This window comes from Hylobates moloch, unplaced genomic scaffold, assembly GCF_009828535.3.
Source record: "Hylobates moloch isolate HMO894 unplaced genomic scaffold, HMol_V3 SCAFFOLD_22, whole genome shotgun sequence".
Taxonomy (NCBI): domain Eukaryota; kingdom Metazoa; phylum Chordata; class Mammalia; order Primates; family Hylobatidae; genus Hylobates; species Hylobates moloch.
The window spans coordinates 6,067,727-6,086,264 of record NW_026652297.1 but is presented as its reverse complement, the minus strand read 5'-3'; the positions used below and the strand labels follow the sequence as shown (position 1 = coordinate 6,086,264).

Genomic DNA, 18,538 nt, shown 5'->3' with positions numbered 1-18,538 from the left:
ATTAATAAGCATGAACATGGTTGTTGAATTGTCAATTGTTCAATGAAATATTTGTGTTCATATTGAAAACTACCCACACATTTATCTATTCAGAATACTTATTAAAATTTTATTAAATACTTTCAAATTTAACCTTTTGGTTGAGGTATATAAGAAGAATTCAGTTTACTCCTGCCTTGGAAAATGATGAAATAAACCTTACCAAATGTAATATTTTGTTAAGATTTAAAAATTTTGGTGAAGAATTCAAAATAAATTTAGACAATGTATTCATGCTGCAATCTGTTTGCGCCTCACAGGAAATGTCTGCTACAGAGACAAACTGAAGTTGTGTATATCATGCTGATTCAGAAGAGAATGAAGGCATTTGTCAAGAGATAATGTCAGACTAATCAGACATGTTCCAATCAATTAATGCATTTGGAGGATTTCCAAATATTTGCTGATCTAAGGAAGGTGAGGTGAGACTAATCCATAATTTGTCAATTCCACTGAAAAACTATCAAAAGCACATTTATACATAACTAGGTATGCTTCTTTGTGTTAGAAAATAGATCAATAATTAGATCTTATGATAAAGGTCCCCTTGTGATAATGTAAGAATTTAACTTTGATTTGTTGCTATTGTAACTGGATAATTAATTTTAATTTTCAAATGCCCGAGCTTGTGAGAAGATGATTTAGAATTGATATCTGACCTCCAGCTGATGAATGAATTATAATTTTGATTATTGAAAATATATTCGTGGAGACCACTAACAGTAGAAGAAATAAAGAGACTCCTAATAAGTATATGGGTTTTAAATTCAATTTTAGTAGTGCTTTTATGCTCTATTACTAAGAGTTAAATTCCATGGTAACTCAGCAAGCAGTATGTTAGTTTAACCATGAAGCACTTATAATAGGCATTGCACATAATTGTCTATTCACCTTTGAAAAGGTGCAGCCTTTTCAAAAACACAGAGGAATTGGGGTATATGTGGAAAAACATAAATTATTAAGGGATTGATTTTAATTGTTTCCTATAAGCAACATCTTATGCAGGGATGTGTGCCTTTGGGGAAACAAATGATTTTAATGTGACATTTGTATTTGTTACAGATAACTGAATTTCATGACAGGAGAATTACACCTATAAAATGTGTATTTCCAAAACATGATCAGTTGAGACTGTTGTTTTATTACATTTGTCCTTATGTCTTTTTGGCTGAGGTTATTAATGTTACTACTATTCTCTCAGACACATGGGTTTGAAATGCAGTCATCTTTGACTCATCTTTATTTTCTCCTGTTTTTTCTGTCTCCCTCACTGCAAACCATCTACCCAGTATCTGTCTATCTAATTCATGATTCTTTGTATAACATTTATCTTCTCGGAAACCATTAATGCTTCCCCATTGCATACTGAGTTTTAAGTTAAATCTTTGTTTTTGCTATTAATGACAGCAATATTACTAATAAAATTCACATTTTCAAAAATTGTATTATAAAACCAATTGTTTCCATATGTATGTGTTAAGAGAGTGTGAGGAAAGGAGTAAACAATACCAGACCACAATAACCAAATTATATTTTATTGAAAAATTTCTTTGATGAAATTATTATTCAAACTAGGTATGGCAGTATTATATGAAAGCGACAAATACTAAACAAAACCAATAAAGATAAACCAAAACATCCCTGGGAAGATACTAAAGAGCATGTAAGATCAGACAAGAATCAATAAACTTTGTACTGTCAAAATGAATTCTAGTATTGTTTACAACTTCCAGCAGGAAATAGAAGAAAGAACACCAGCTGAGCATCCATTTATTGCAAACCAAGCAGGTGTGGGTTCCTACTCTGTTTACTCAATAGCATTTTTCCACTGAGCAAGGTGCTTCTTCCCAATCACAATAACATTATTTCCAACAGCTGCTGGAGAGTGACAATCTTTCCCCTTAATTATTCAATCATGTTCTCTCTAATTCATATTACATAAACTCACACAATAGGAGACATACCTAAACAAATTCTTTAGTCTAGGAGGCAGGCAAGGTCCCCACGACATAGCCTTAACCTACTTAACCAGTTCACACTCTCCTATTTCCTCAATATATAGTATGGCATAGTGATTAGGAATATTGGCTTGACAGTCGCTCCACCTCAGTTCATAATCCTAACTCTTATACTTGTTAATTGTGTTGTTGAAGGTAAGTTATATGAACACTTTGTACCTTAATGTCTTCATCAATAAAATGGTGATAATTTAATACTGCTATTCCCATAACTTTATTGGAATATTGGACCACAGTCATTAGATCTACTTGTGTATACTATTGGCTGTGCCTGGCACCCAATTCTCAAACATCAAAGAGAGCTATTGTTACCCTCCTGCATCTCGATGTCTATTTCTTAAACATAGCCTCTTTACCTCTGTTATTCCCCCTGATAAACATGCCATTTCATTCTTCTTAGCCTGCTAAAATCTCAACTACTCCTGTAGATCTATTTCCAACACGTATCTTTATAATCCTTTTGATCTGTTCAAATGAATGAAATTTCACTTCCCTTTCTACTTCATGATGGGACTCTTTCCTCTGAGACTTGAGTTCATATATATATATATATATATATATATATATATATATATATATATATATATATATGTATAACCTATAATAACCAGTTATTAATCTATTGGTTTAAAATGCAGCAAAATTCCACATTCTATTTTTGGATTTTCCAGGTATATGATGGGAAACAAATCTGAGAAAAGAAGGATGGTAGATGCTTTCCCATTTTGACCTGTGATCATTTTGGTAAGGACACTTTACTCAATGAAGAGGTAATCAAGTGATTCCAGGCCTGCTGCTAAATAATTATGAGATGATATTTGGAAATATGTATTTCTCTTTTACCTCCTGAAGCCACAGGTATGTGCCCGAGGTTCTCAACAAATGGCTGATTATTCTCAGAATATTCAGTTGTCTGGTAGCTGGCACTAATAGCTCACAATAAGCCATGTTTAACTTTAGGATCCATCTGAACTCTTGGCCACTAGTGGTAGGTAATACTAGTTGCAGAATTCAGTTTCTCTGAGCCTGTGAAAACCGCCTGATTTTATTTCAAATTCATTTTACACCCTGTGGGATGGATTTGAGATCAGAGCAAAATATTCAACCTTATTGTTAATCTTGCCCCAAATATGATCCAGATTAACCTTTCTTAACACAAATTTGCATTTTTTACAAATATCATTTTTAATGAAATTAAAATCTATGATTATTAACATTAATATTGTGCAAGAAGCATTTGTAATATAAAGGTTTCAAAAAAGGAAGGTAATTTTATTTACTGGAGATTTATTTTGCCATTTTCAACTTGGAAGCCCAGGACTTAAACAAAAGTATTGTTTGAAAACTGTTGGGGTTGATTATTACTTATGCTGGAAGTTTAAAAAAAAAAAAGTTTTTAGAAAAAAAGAAAGCTGTTTTGTTCTAATAATTTGAAATTTGAACAGTTAAATTATTGCTAAATTTGCATAAGATTTGCTCTGTAAGAAAATACTTTTTATAATTGTTAACATGTAGTTGTTTTACTTATTTGTGCATACTAGGTTAATATATAGTAATATTAATATATGTTTGTATGTATCCATACTTAAATATAAATTTTATTTTTTAAATGCATGATTTAAGATTTTGTCATAAATTGTTATAAATTTTTTTGTTTGTTTGTTTGTTTTTTGAGACAGAGTCTCACTCTGTTGCCCAGGCTGGAGTGCAGTGGCATGATCTCGGCTCATTGCAACCTCCGCCTCCCGGGTTCAAGCAATTCTCCTGCCTCGGCCTGCTGAGTAGCTGGCATTACAGGCACCCGCCACCAAGCCCAGCTAATTGTATTTTTAGTAGAGACAGGGTTTCACCATGTTGGTCAGGTTGAGTTTCAAACCCCAGACCTCATGATCCACCTGCCTCGGCCTCCCAAAGTGCTGGGATTATAGGCATGAGCCACCGCGCCCAGCCAAATTGTTATAAATTGTTTTGTGGAGTTTATGCATTTTGTAAATTTGATGGTGGCAGATGGTGTACATGTGAGTTAATTGAATAGATCTTTCATAGTCTGGCACCTTTTATGCTTTTAGAATTTGGAGAAGTTAGTCTTTACTGATGAATAGAGAGCTATTGTACTTTAGAAACTATTGAGCAAACATAAAATTTAAAGAACAACTTATTTTTATCCTATGGATTTTCCTATTATATTTAAATTTGCTCTTTTAGTTTGTTTTTAGAGCTCCCCTCAAGAAACATACTCTTTGTTTTTAATGCTCAATCCTTTTTTATTCTTTGTAGAAACTAGTGGTCTCCTAAAAAGTAAATAGATGTGGGTCTCATTAGAGGGATCCATTCTGAAACAGAAGAGCACAACACTCAGGGAGGGCTGCAATGAGACAGAGAATCCTGAGATTGTTCCTCATGTGCAGATCTTCACCTAGGGCTGCAGAAGACTGTACAACTATAGACAAAATAATGATAAGGTATAGATGTCATGGAAAGCCAGAACATAGGAGTGAATCCATCCTACAGTCTGAAGGCAGAAACAAGGCCATAAGTGGGGTTGGGGGGAGAAACCCTGTGGTAAGAATCTGTAGAGATGAGGAAAAAATTGTAGGATTTAAGGTAGCTTAGGAACTGGCAGTTCAGAGCAATGCCAGGGTATTAGAAACTCACTCTAGTGTCGTCTAAGTTTCCCAATATAGGATTGAGTGGACCTCATATTAGCCACATTCAAGGAATATTATGTATGTTATAGAAGTCAATGGTTACATTAAAATATTAAGTTTGAACACAAGTTCTAATTTATTTTTATCATTGTTTCTTAATAGTAATTAATTCTTTGGGGCTTCAATTACTGACTGTATTCCAAACGGTTACCAACAGTTCACTTCTTTAATTGCAGAACTTATACCATTTCCAAATAACCAATGTAAATTTTTACCTCGGATATTATTTTGTTACCCGCAAACAACAAATGTGAATTTAGATTTATCATCTTCGTCTGGGACTGAATTTCCCCTGTAATACTGTTTTTTGTTGATTCGTTTGTTTTTTAGTGGCATCCCCAGCCCCTATGTACCTATGTTTGATTTATCTTTTATTTCCTTCTTTTATACTTAAACCTTAAGGTAGATTGGAAAGTTGATATCAGTGACACAAAGTTTAGTTGATTGGGTACTTTACATTTCTACTTGATTTTGTACATTTCTGATTTATATGAACAACAAGCAACTCAGACTAAGCCTCCCTCACTGCCCTAAGAGGTCTATTATATTTCTAGTGATTTTATCTAGGGGATCTATACATGTACTAACAGTAGAAATTAGAGGTGCAACACTACTGGCCAGAATATAGCAACATCTTGAGTACATTAATAGAGTGTAAAGTGCCCAGCATGTTAGGCACAAATAAAAATAGGGAATGTCGTTTTATTAAATTATCAGAAGTTATGGGTCACATTCAAACAGAAATATTCTAAGAAATTCAATTCTAAGAAATTCAACTTACTTTTAATGTCAGTGTTTCTGAAATTGGTAAACATCGATGTCAAAAAAATCTTCTGTGCATGAAATAAATTATACTTGTCATTTCTGAGCTTATGGTAACATGGTCAAGAATTAAGGGTATATTCATCTGACTTCTGTTTCATCAGGCTGCTATTTGAGAAGGGTTATTTGCCTTAGTACCATCAGTAGTGGTTGAATTTTATATTTGGATCTGCATTTGTCATTTAAAATGTCCACAGAATGATAACCCCCTTAACGAGCATTAGAACTAGAAGTTACTGTGAACCTAGACGATCGCCTGTTTTTTGCCATCTAGCATAACGAAGGTCGTAGTATTGCCAAAGTTTTTGGAATTCACTGTAGATTTTTCAAAACTAGATAAAAACTGACCAATTTTTGAGTCCTGGGGGACTATCACTTCAGCCATAAACACAAACAAGTTAACTAGAATTTAACGAAATTGTAAATGGAGAAAAAAACTCTAGAATTACCTGACTTGTTTCTAAATTATACTGTTGCTCCTAAAAATGTTAAGAAATTACGATCGTGAACACTATTGGTCACTATGATGATATGCTTACCCACTGATGGTCAAAATTTATCAGAAGAATTTTTAGACTCAGACTGTGTCATGGCTTAGATGCTGATACTGATGAATAAAGTGACATGCAATTTTATGGATAAATGAATGTTACTGTTAAGTAGTTTTTAGATATGTACGTTTTAATATAATGTCTTTCCTCAAAATGCTATTCTCAATTTGATGCTATGCCTTGAAAATCAATACTGTTTTAGGACGAAGGAAATGTGATAAATTAATGGTGTCATTAGAAGAATGGAGGTTGCCATAGAACCTCATTTGCTTTACTCTTAGGATATAACTTTTAAATTTATTCTTATTTGTATTTTCTTATCTTCCATACTGAACAGGAAGCTTATTGAATGAACAAACCATGAGTACAATTAGCATATACCTAAATTGATTTGCAATGAAAAGGTGCTTCATAAATTCTTGTTTGCCTGAAGAAATTAGGAGGCAAAGGAGCATCAAAACAAAAGGGAAAATAAGAATTAAAGTGAGATGCTATATCAGAGGCCAAGGAAAGATGCTGGTCTGCCTAATCTGACTTTCTGAAACTGAGAGGCAAACCTCCAAAATTTCCACCTATCTATATACATTCATTAACTCACTCACCCAGTCTCTATACATTAGGAAGTAATTGCTTTGTGTTAACCCTTGGTTTTGAAAGAGAATGCAAAATTAAATGAAGAATAAACTCTGTTTAAAAGGGAGGGTTTGTTTGACAGGCACATGTATAAACACTGGAAATTATGAGAGTAAAGAGGGTTTCCAATTTTCCACATACAGAAAGAGTACTAAAAAATGGTGGTGTGTTCAGAGTAATGGCAAACTTAATTTCATGCCTTCAAGCAATATTACTTTATTTATTGAGAATTTTAACACAAAGCAATCATTTGTATATCACGGATACCCAGAAAGAATAAATATTGTGGTTCTAATTCCTACACTTTGATTTATTAGTCTTTAGGTTATTTGAATGTCATCTCACAGAATACAGCTAATAAAAGCATGAACATTTGTCTTTCAGCAAGTTTGATCTGAGGTGAATAACATTAAACAATAGCCTACTGACAAGCAATTAAACACCACTTCTTTTCTTAGGAGTGTTTTGAATTATGTTTGTTCTTTTTTTTTTTTTTTTTTGTAGAGACGGAGTCTGGCTCTGTCGCCCAGGCTGGAGTGCAGTGGCTCAATTTTGGCTCACTGCAAGCTCCGCCTCCCGGGTTCATGCCATTCTCCTGCCTCAGCCTCTCCGAGTAGCTGGGACTACAGGCGCCCACCACCATGCCCGGCTAATTTTTTGTAGTAGAGACGGGGTTTCACCGTGGTCTCGATCTCCTGACCTCTTGATTTGCCCACCTCGGCCTCCCAAAGTGCTGGGATTACAAGCGTGAGCCACCGCGCCCGGCCTGAATTATGTTTGTTCTAACTAGTGGCAGCATCTTTTGTGTTTAGAATTCCAATATAATCTTAGATGAGAAGAATCTTTTAATTAGATTTTCAATAAAATCGGCCAAGACCCACTGCTCACTATCTTGACTCTTTGTCTTCATTGATTTGGACCAAAACAACACAAAGATAAATAGCAAAATTCATTATCAATGTTTATTTCAACTGCCTGTTATCATTTCCTCAGGGTATACAACACAGTTTTCACCAGACAGAATGCTGTCTTTCTTACATTTAGCTTTAGAGCTATATATTCAACAATTCTGTGTCATGGAAGAACCTAGCTGAGGCAAAAAAAAAAAAAAAAAGATAATTTTCTTCTTCCATTCACACGTAAAATGTTTATTTGAAGAATAAGAAATAAGCAAAGAGACAGCAGAAGGAAATTGTGTTTCTTTCAGCAACTAAAAAGAAAGGCAAAACCCAAAATAAATAATATGTAATTATGTTTTATCTGACTATTTTGGCATTTGTTTCTGCATTTCTAAATAATGGAACTATAATACATTTTTACTATTGGTCAATTTTAGGTATCATTTACTTCCTATAATAAAAGTTAAAATTTTAGCTATGAAAGGACCCCTTTAATGCTAAAAATATCACAGGAAATATTTGCATTACCTAAGTCAATAGGTCAGTCAGCCAGGAAGAACATTTACAAGACAAAGTTGATCATGATACTCTCTTGTAAGTGAAGATGCTATTATTTTATAACCTAGATGTGATGATCTGAAAGTTGTTAAATAAAGGCTCCATGTGAGCTCTTGTACTCTGTAGAATGTCCTCTAAGTCAGCTTTAGCTAAACTAACATACTGCCAGGGAACAGTGTTCATGTGTTTAATTACCAAGCTCTTTCCAAGAAAGCCTTGTCACTTGTTCACTGGTCTTATTGCCACTTCCTGTCTTCACTCTACTTCTACCTTTCCATAAACACATCAGTACAGATATTCGCATGTTTTGCACTTCTCCACAGTTTGTACTAGTTTCTAGAAGAAATTTTTTTGTCAATTTTTTGTCAATTAAGGCAATGCTTTATTTACATGTGGCTGCCACTAGAGAAATGTCTTAAATTAACAAAGAAATAAATCCATTAAAAAAATGTTTCTTTGTTGCCTGTGCCTTTCATGAAACCCCAATTCGCATGCTCACTTACTTTTAAAATCATATAAAATTTTAAGAGCAAAAGAATTTTATTACAGTGTGATGCAGGGTTAACCATTTTGAAATGATACTTATACTGCCTAAATTATACCTGGTCATCCAAGTAGAAACTAATAATGATTGGGTAATAAACAGATGGAAACCAGGTTGCTAAGGAAAAGGAACAGGAAATGAACTCCCTAATTAGATAACCAAGGTTTTGTCTACATAATGCCAAAATAACTAATTTAATATTTTGAATCAGTTAGACTGGGTTTTATCATGTAAGCAAAACAGAGAACTGATTCCCTGATGCTTTCATTCTATCTTCAGTTGTTTGTGGCATTAGAGAGACAACACTTGCATATGTTTCGAGCTACTTTACCTTTGTGTCTCAGGCCACATTTCCTAGGGAGACTGTCTAAGCGAAAATGATTTTCTCTTTAGTTATGAGACAAAGTCTATACCTACAAATTAGTTTGATCACATTGGTTGAGTTTACTAGTAAAGAGCCCTCCTAAATAGTTTACATGATATGTGTCTACACGTGTGTATCCGATTTGCCATAATTGAAATATTTTGTACATGGCAAATACATTCTTTAAATGTATAAGCAAGTAGGTTTATATATTTTAGTCAACAATTGATGACAGGATAGAAAAATAACCAGAAATGTGGATCCAGCTCTTATCATAGAATATTTGTACTCCTTTAGATTCCATGACATCCTCACCTTCTGGTTGATCTTTGACCTTTCTTTTGGGATTTCTAAGGGTGGGCATTGAAGTCTTCCATCAGCCCTTGAAAACTCCGTCATTACTCCTTTAAGTATTGTCTCCCTTTTACTATCGCTCTCTCTCTCTCCTTCTGGGACTCCAATTAGTTACATACTAGGCCTCCCGACGTGTTCTCCCAGTCTCAGCCTCTTTCTCATATTTTCTATCTCCTTATCCCTCTATGCTACATTCTGATTAATTTCTTCAGATGTATCTTCTAGGTAATTAGTTTTTTTCATCCATATTGGTTGAATCTACCATTAAATCTATTTATTCAGGATTATTTATAATTTTTAGTTTTTATTTTTATCTAATTAATAAGTGTGAATTAAAAAATCAAATGATTCTACAAACTATGCAATTATTAGAACCTCTCTCCTTTTATTTCTTCATCCTGAGAAATAATTTTTTTGTTCTTTTATCTGATTATTTTGGCATTTGTCTCAGCATTTCTAAATAATAGGACTATAATACATTTTTATTATTGGTCAGTTTTAGGTATCATTTACTGACTTCCTATAATAACAGTTAAAATTTAGTTATTAAAGTATCCTTTTAATGTGGAAACTCATAAACTTCAGTTGTGGGCACTATTCTGAAATTATTTTAATGATTACTTCCTCTCAGTTTTCTCTGTTCTCTCTTTTTAGAACTTCTATCTGGAAGTTATACTTCCAGCATTCATTTTCTGATACTTTTTACACTTATTATTTTTTGCTTTACTTTCTGGAACATTTTCTTGACTCTATCTTTTAGCACTTCTCCAAAGTTTTTCATTACTGCTATTATATTTTTAATTACTGAGATCTTTTTATTCCCTTAAGTATTCCTTTTTATATCACTCTGTTCTTACTTTTTGGTTTGCCATCTTTCCTTTTTTCTTTAAGGATACTAATTGTATTAAAGAGTTTTGTTTCCATGTATCCTCTCTACAGCCTGCAAAGCGCTTGTTCTTACACGTTTTCTTTCATCTCTATATCTCTTGTTAGAGGTTTCCCCCAGATGTGTGCTCATTTGTGGTGGTCTGCACATTATTAAGAGTAGTGGAATCCTCTGAGGCCTGTTGACTATAAGCCTCATTGTAGGATGATGTGCCTTGAGCTTTCATTTGACAAACTTCTGATATCAGAATCTTAGGTCTTTCATTTGAGGCTGTCATATTTCCACATTTGTCTGGAGAGTAAAGACCTAATTGACAGCATTCTTAGAGCCAGTTAGGGTAAGAGAGGTGGAGTTTTTGGTGGGGGAGTTAGAAGGGGCTTCTTCACTTTGTTGCTTGTTTCCTTTGCTGTGCAGAAGCTTTTTAACTCAATGCGATCCCATTTATGCATTTTTTTCTTTGGCTGCCTATGCTTGTGGGTATTGCTCAAGAAATTTTTGCCCAATGTCTTGAATATTTTCCCCATTGTTTTCTTGTAATAATTTCATAGTTTGAGGTCTTAGATTTAAGTCTTTAATCCATTTTTGATTTGACTTTTGTATATGGTAAGAAATAGGGATCTAGCTTCATTCTTTTAAATGTGGATGTCCCGTTTTCCCAGCACCATTTATTGAAAAGACTGTTCTTTCTCCAGTATATGTTCCTGGCAATTTTGTCAGAAATGAGTTCACTGTAGATGTATGGATTTGTTTCTGGGATCTCTGTTCTATTTCATTGGTCTATGTGTGTATTTTATGCCAGTACCAAGCTGTTTTAGTTATAATAGATAGCTCTGTATTATAATTTGAAGCCAGGTAATATGATTTCTCTCGTTTTGTTCTTTTCCCAGCTTTGGTTATTCTGAGTCTTTTGTGGTTCCATATAAAATTTAAGATTGTTTATGTCTGTGAAGAACGCCATTGGTATTTTGACAGGGATTGAATTGAATCTATAGATTGCCTTTAGTAGTATGGACATTTTAACAATATTGAATCTTCCAATTCATGAACATGGAATATCTTTCCAGTTTTTGTGTGTCCTCTTCAGTTTCCTGAATTAATGTTTTATAGTTTTTATTGCAGATACATTTCGCTTCTTGGGTTAGGTTTATTCCTAGGTTTTTTTTTTTTTCATCTGTAGCTATTGCAAATGAGATTAAATGGCGCATATACACTATGGAATACTATGCAGCCATAAAAAAGAATGAGTTCATATCCTTTTCAGGGACATGGATGAAGCTGGAAACCATCATTCTCAGCAAACTAACACAGGAACAGAAAACCAAACATCACATGTTCTCACTCATAAGTGAGAGTTGAACAAGGAGAACACATGGACACAGGGAAGGTAACAACACACACCAGGGCCTGTTGGGGGGTAGGGGCAAGGTGGGGGAAACCATTAGGACAAATACCTAATGCATGTGGGGCTTAAAACCTAGATGACAGGTTGACAGGTGAAGCAAACCACCATGGCACACATATACCTATGTAACAAACCTGCACATTCTGCGCATGTATCCCAGAACTTAAAGTAAAAAAAAAAAAAAATGATTTAAAAATTATCTAGCATTGTAGGTTGCTTTCAAGTCGGAGGATCACTCATGATATCTAACCAGTTAATTATTTTCTTACCTTTGCTGTTTTCTCTTAAAGATATGAGATGTAAAGATGTCAGTTTTCCTTTCTCTTATTGTTTTACTCCCCTTTCCAGGAATATTATCCATATCAATAAGCTTTTCAAGTATATATGTTCATAAGGACTTCCAGTTATGTGTCTCTAGCTCGGATCTTGTAATTCAGCTCCAGTCCATCTCTTCCAGGGTGTCCAGGACATTTTTATTTAGTCCTCTTAATAACATCAAACAGGAGAAGATTTTGTGTTGATGCTATTGTTTATTGTTTTGTATTTATTTTTTATTTTTCCGAGAAAGAGTTCCTCTTTCTGCATTCCTTGTCTCGGATAATCTACCCAGTTTCAAAAACCAGACTCACTGTAGGCCTAGTGAATTTTACTTTTTCCTTCAATATCCACATTCAATTAATCACTAAATCCTGATGATTCTACCTTCTTATTGGCCCTCCTTTCTTTTGCTTATCTCTCCATTTCTTTAGCCACATTTTGAAAAGCCAATTAAATTTTATTAACTGCCTTTCCTTTTCTTATCTAAATTTTCACCATCTCTTCCTTCATGAAGCTCACAGGTGCAAGCTTTATAAAGTACGTACTTGGTATTCTTCTTTTTTTTTTTTTTTTTTAAGTTATTAAAGTCTTTCCTGTGGCTTCCAATTACCTTCAAAGAAAACCCTGCTTTTTTTTTAGAATGGTACTCAAAATACTCTTTAATGTGGCTTTGACTTTTTAGTCTCATATTCTTAAAATATAGATGTTCTAAGTTCTAGTAATAGTAAACCATCTACATTTTTTCAGATCTGCATCTTTGTTCACACATTTGCATGCTTCTGTATGCCCCCCTACCCATACATCTCTTGGCATTCCTTGACAAGGTTCTTCCTCTTCTTTCTGCTGCTACTGAACAGTGTTATGTTCCTCTATTGATTCAAGTATTGCATTGTAATTGTTTGCTTAAGATTTTTCCTCATCTATTCAGATACAAATTACTTGGACTATACCTTTTTTCCTTTATTTTTTTTCTCATGAAGTTCCTGACACATAGGAGGCACTCAATAAATTTTGAATTTATGAATGAATGAATTTATTAGAAAGTTTGGAACAGAACTATGTCTCCAGACTTTTCATTTTGCTTTTAACTGTGTAATGTGAAGCAAATTTAATAAAAAGAATCACTTCTTTATAGAAATGCTTTCCATGTCCTAAAAATTACAAAGCTCTTTTGGAAACTTCTGATCTCACAATATCATAACCTCATGGCTGGAAGGGAGCCTAGATAGGGCATTTAACTCTCCCTTCTAACCAGACTGGGAGTTACTGCTCAATTTTTCTGACATGTGTTTTTCCAGATTGTATTTGGATAGCTTCAGGCATTGTGAAAACGAGGAAACCATGGAGCTTGTTCTTTCTATCTTTGTAGAATGATGACCACGCAAAAGGTCTCTTTTTACACTAAATCTGAATCTCTCTCTACAAGTTTCACACACTGACCTTAGGAAAACCCCAAGGGCAAAACACAACACATTTATGACCCCTTCCATAAAACAATCTTCAAGAATTTGAAGACAGGTTATGTTCCTTACCAAGTCTTCTCTATCTCAGCTTAAAATATACAAAATGCTTTCAATTTCCTTCATAGCATCTCATTATGCTTTTCCCCACCACCTCTCTTTTTTAATCTACAAGGACACTCTATTAAATGGAACTCAAGTTTCTTGGCTGATTTAAATGGAATTATGTGGATTCTCACATTACTATTTCTAAATTAGGTTTTATTATGATAAAACCTAATTATCTCTATATTTATCATTATTGTTATTTTTATCCTATGAAACTAATTACTTTATTATTATATAAACTAAAACAACATAGAGTTGTAAACATAATGTATGTGCTTCATCATTCTAGCTTCCAGGCATTACCATTGTTAATAGTTTTGTATATGATCATATACCACATGACAATTTTGTCAAAGAAGGACTGCATATACTATGGTGATCTCATAAGATTATAATGGAGCTGAAAAATTTCCATCACCTAGTGAGGTTGTGGTCATCATAAAATTGTAGTGAAATGCATTATTTACATATTTGTGGTGATGCTACTGTGAACAAACCTACTGTATAGCCAGTTATAAAGGCCTGGCACATGCAAATATGTACATTACATTATACTTGATAATGACAATAAATCACTAAGATAATGGTTTATGTTTTTACTATACTATCTGCTATTATTTTAGAGTATATGCCTACTTATAAAAATGTTAACTGTAAAACATCCTCAGGTAGGTCCTTTTAGGGGATCTTGTTATCATAGGAGATGACAGTTCCATTTGTGTTATTGCCCCTGAAGACATTCAGGACAAGATGTGGAGGTGGAAGACAGTGATATTAATGCTCCTGACACCTTGAAGCCTTAGTACAACTTTTGTGTGTATGTCTTAGTTCTTAACGAAATAGTTTAAAAAGCAAAAATAGAATTAAAAAGTATAAAAATAGGAAAAAACTTATAGAATAAGAATATAAAGAAAAAATATTCTTATATAGCTAGCTGTACAATATGTTTGTGTTTTAAGCTATGTGTTATTACAGAAAAGTCAAAAAGTTTGGAAATGTAAAAACTCTATAAAGCAAAAAGTTACAATAAGCCAATATTAATTTATTATTGAAGAAAGACAAACTTTTTAATAAACTTAGTGTATCCCATGTGTACAGTGTTGATTAAGTTTACAGCAGTGCAATGTCCTAGGCTTTTACATTCTCTCACCTCTCAATCATTGGCTCACCCAGGGCAACTTCCAGCCCTGCAAGCTCCATTCATGGTAAGCATGCTATACAGGTGTATCATTTTTCATCTTTTAACTGGTATTTTTACTGTATCTTTTCTATGACTAGATATGTGTAGATACACAGATACTTACCATTGTGTTATAATTGCCTACAGTAGTCAGTACAGTAGTATTCTGTACAGGTTTATACCCTAGGAACAGTGGGCTATACTATATAGCCTAGCTGTGTAGTAGGCTACATTATCTCAGTTTGTGTAAATACACTGCCCAATGTTTGCACAAAGAAAAAATATCCTAATGACACATTTCTCAGAATATATCCCCATTGTCAAGTAATGCATGACTATATGATTTGTCCAGACACTTCATAGAATATATGTATTTAGTTATGAATACTACATATATATGTTTGTATTTTACCAAAATATTACAAAAATTGGATCACACTATAGCATTCCGCAACTTGGTTATTTTCACTTAACATTATGTTTAAACTTTTGTTATATATTTTGGTTACCTTTGCATAACAGTATATGTACCACTAGTCAATTCTTTTTAAAAGCTGCATAATATACTACTCTTTAAGTGCATTGTCACTTATTTAGCTAATTTATTGATGCTATTTTCAATTATTAAAATCATAAACAATCCAATAAAAGTTACTGGGCATTTTCAATCTGCACAACATTGTGCCAACCACTGGAGCTAAGATGAATACGACAATCTCTGCCACTAGGAAGTTTCTGATCTACTGGAATAGAGCAATGAATTAATCAATATAATGCAATATAAATGCTGTCTCAGAAATATGCACAGACACACAGAGGACACAGACACTTGGAGAATTCAGGTAAAAGTTGGTATATTTATGTTGCATATTGAAACATTAAGTAAACGGTCACCACAGAGGAAAGCTATTTCAGGTTGCTGGTTTGCGTGTTTAAATTCACACTGTTATGCAAAACTACGGTGTCTTTGCAGAACTGCAAGTAGTTCAATGTGTTATCTATGGCAGAATCATGTAGAAGATGACACTGGTGAAGTAGGTGAGGGCTAGCTAATGAGGTGCCTGCTGTGCCTCAGGCCAGCAGATACTTTGGTTCTTATCGGCAACAGGGAGCCAGGTTAAATAAGGGAAGAAAACAAGGGAAGGTATAAAATGCAGCATTGCCAGCTGGAAATAACTCTTCTTAAAGAAAACTCTGTAAGCAGTAATGTTTTGCCTGGTTTCCCTTACTTGGGCATAGCAGATGACATCAGTGCCCTGAGTATATCACCTTTGTTATTATTAGTTTAGAGTGTCTGTGTGTCAGTAAAAGTGTAGGATCACCTCCTAACTAAATTATTTTTACTTGAATTATTGCTTCAGTGCCTCTTTCTAAAGGGACCTCAAACTAAGGTACTGGTCAATAAAATCTTGGTCAAAATAGTCTAGGTTATTTGCCAATTTAGTTACCTACTTACTAATTCATAGAAACACCAACAAAACATTTTGTTTGTTTGTTTTTGCTCCAGGCTTGAAAGAAAAGGTCAAGTGTGGCGGCTCATACCTGTAATCCCAACATGTTGGGAGGCAGACGCAAGAGGATCACTTGAGACTAGGAGTTTGAGACCAGCCTGGGCAACATAGCAAAGACCTGTGCCTATAAACAAACAAAATAAATAAATGAATAAAAAGACTATTCAAATGATGGATAGTTTGGTTTTAAAATATGAAAAGAACCCATAGAAAGTCAAATGAAAAAAGAGAATATCAGGAAACAAAGTTTAGCTTGGCAATAATTGAACCAAAATCACTAGGGATCCATTCTTTCTCTGTTATTTTGTAGATGAGTTATCTTGCATATATTTCTGCACATTGCTTTACTTTTCTTTGCTGCAGCCTCTCTTCCAAAATGAAAATCTTAGAATTGGCGCCCTTATAATGTTGGTTTACACATAGTTTGTGGTTAAAATGTCATGAACTCTGACATTAATTATCTGTTATATCTCCAGAGACAACATCGGTTTATTTGATTCCGTTTTTAAAAATTAATTTGTTTGTACACTTTATGGAGGTATAATTGACATTCTACAAATAGCTAATATCTCAAAGTACAGTTTGGTAAAACATAATCTATTTGTATATGAGTAAAACCACCACCATAATGAAGATAATGAGTATGTGCATTATCCTCAAAGCGTTCCTCATGCCCTTTTATAACCTCTTGCTTCCAGCCCTCACCTCTCTGGATTCCTCTCTGGCAATCTTTATCTGCTCTCACGATGCATGACTGAATTTTATATAAGTGAAATCATATGTTTGCCTAATTTCTTTCATTCATTTAACTATTTTAACATTCACCCATATTAATGTGTATATCATTATTTAATGCCTTTTTAACTGCTGAGAAATACTGTGTTTTATAGATATACCTCAATTTGTTTATCCATTCACATTTAGGCAATTGGACATTTGGGACATTTGGGTTGTTTCTACTTTTGAGTCATTAAAGATGATGTTAATGATGTTACTATGAGATTTACGTACAAGTCCATGTATAAACATACGTGTTTTAATTTGATAAACACCTAAAAATGAGATGACAGAGTCAAATGGTAGGTTATGTTTAACTTCTTAAGAAACTACCACACTTTTGTTCAAAAGCAACTATCAGATTTTACATTCCTACCTGCAGTAAATGAGACTTCCAGTTGTTTGACATTTACAATACTTGGTAAGGTCAGTCTCAAATTGTAGTCACTCTTACTGGTGTGTGTACTAGTATTTCTGTGTGTTTTTTAACTTGTGATGTTCAGAAACTGTTTCTATGGTGATTTACTATGTGTAAATCTTTATTAAAAAGGATCTGTTCACAGTCTTGGCCTATTTTTTTAAAATAGGGTTGCTTGTTTTCTTATTAATGAGTTTTGTTTCATTCTATAATGTTTAACATTGAAATATAAGTCACATGAAATATAATTCACCATTTTGAAGTGTATATGTCAGTGGTTTTTAGTATAACTACATAATTGTTGTACAACAATTATGACTATTTTATTCCAGAACATTTTCATTCATCCATAAAGAAACCACATACCTATTAACAATCATGCCTGATCTTTTCCTCCACTCGTCTCTGGCAACCCGTCAATCTACTCTGTTTCCCTAGATCTGTATATTCTGAAAATTTCATATAAATGAATTCATGCAACAGTGATAATTTCTGGTATGGCTTCTTTCCATTTAGCATGTTTTCAAGGTTCATCCAAATTGTGGCATGTGACAGGTTTTTATTACTTTTTATGGCTGAAAAATTTTTACTATAGAGTTTTGAGAATTTTTATATAGCCTGGATACACATTATTAGATTCATTATGTGTAAATATGTTTGTAATTATTCCTGTCGTTTGTTTTTTAATGTTTCTTATGGTGTCTTTAATTGTTATTATTATTATTGTTATTACTTTGAGATGGAGTCTCACTCTATCTCCCAGGCTGGAGTGCACTGGCACGATCTCGTCTCACTGCCACCTCCACTTCCCGGGTTCAAGCAATTCTCCTGCCTCAGCCTCCCGAGTAGCTGGGACTACAGGCATGTGCCACCACGCCCGGCTAATTTTTGTATTTTTATTAGAGACAGTGTTTCACCATGTTGGCCAGGCTAGTCTCGAACTCCTGACCTCGAGTGATCTGCTTGCCTCAGCCTCTCAAAGTGCTGG

The 18,538-nt window shown here is 33.9% G+C and overlaps 1 long non-coding RNA gene across 1 annotated transcript in view; it reads left to right on the top strand.

Moving 5' to 3' along the window:
* Positions 1–357: 357 nt before the first annotated feature.
* The window catches only part of LOC131382303 (uncharacterized), a 36,138-nt gene continuing 17,957 nt past the window's right edge, over positions 358–18,538 (top strand). Inside the window, exons 1-2 of the long non-coding RNA XR_009211658.1 lie at positions 358–456; positions 2,729–2,801. This is a non-coding gene — a long non-coding RNA (uncharacterized LOC131382303). The remainder of the gene's footprint in view (positions 457–2,728; positions 2,802–18,538) is intronic.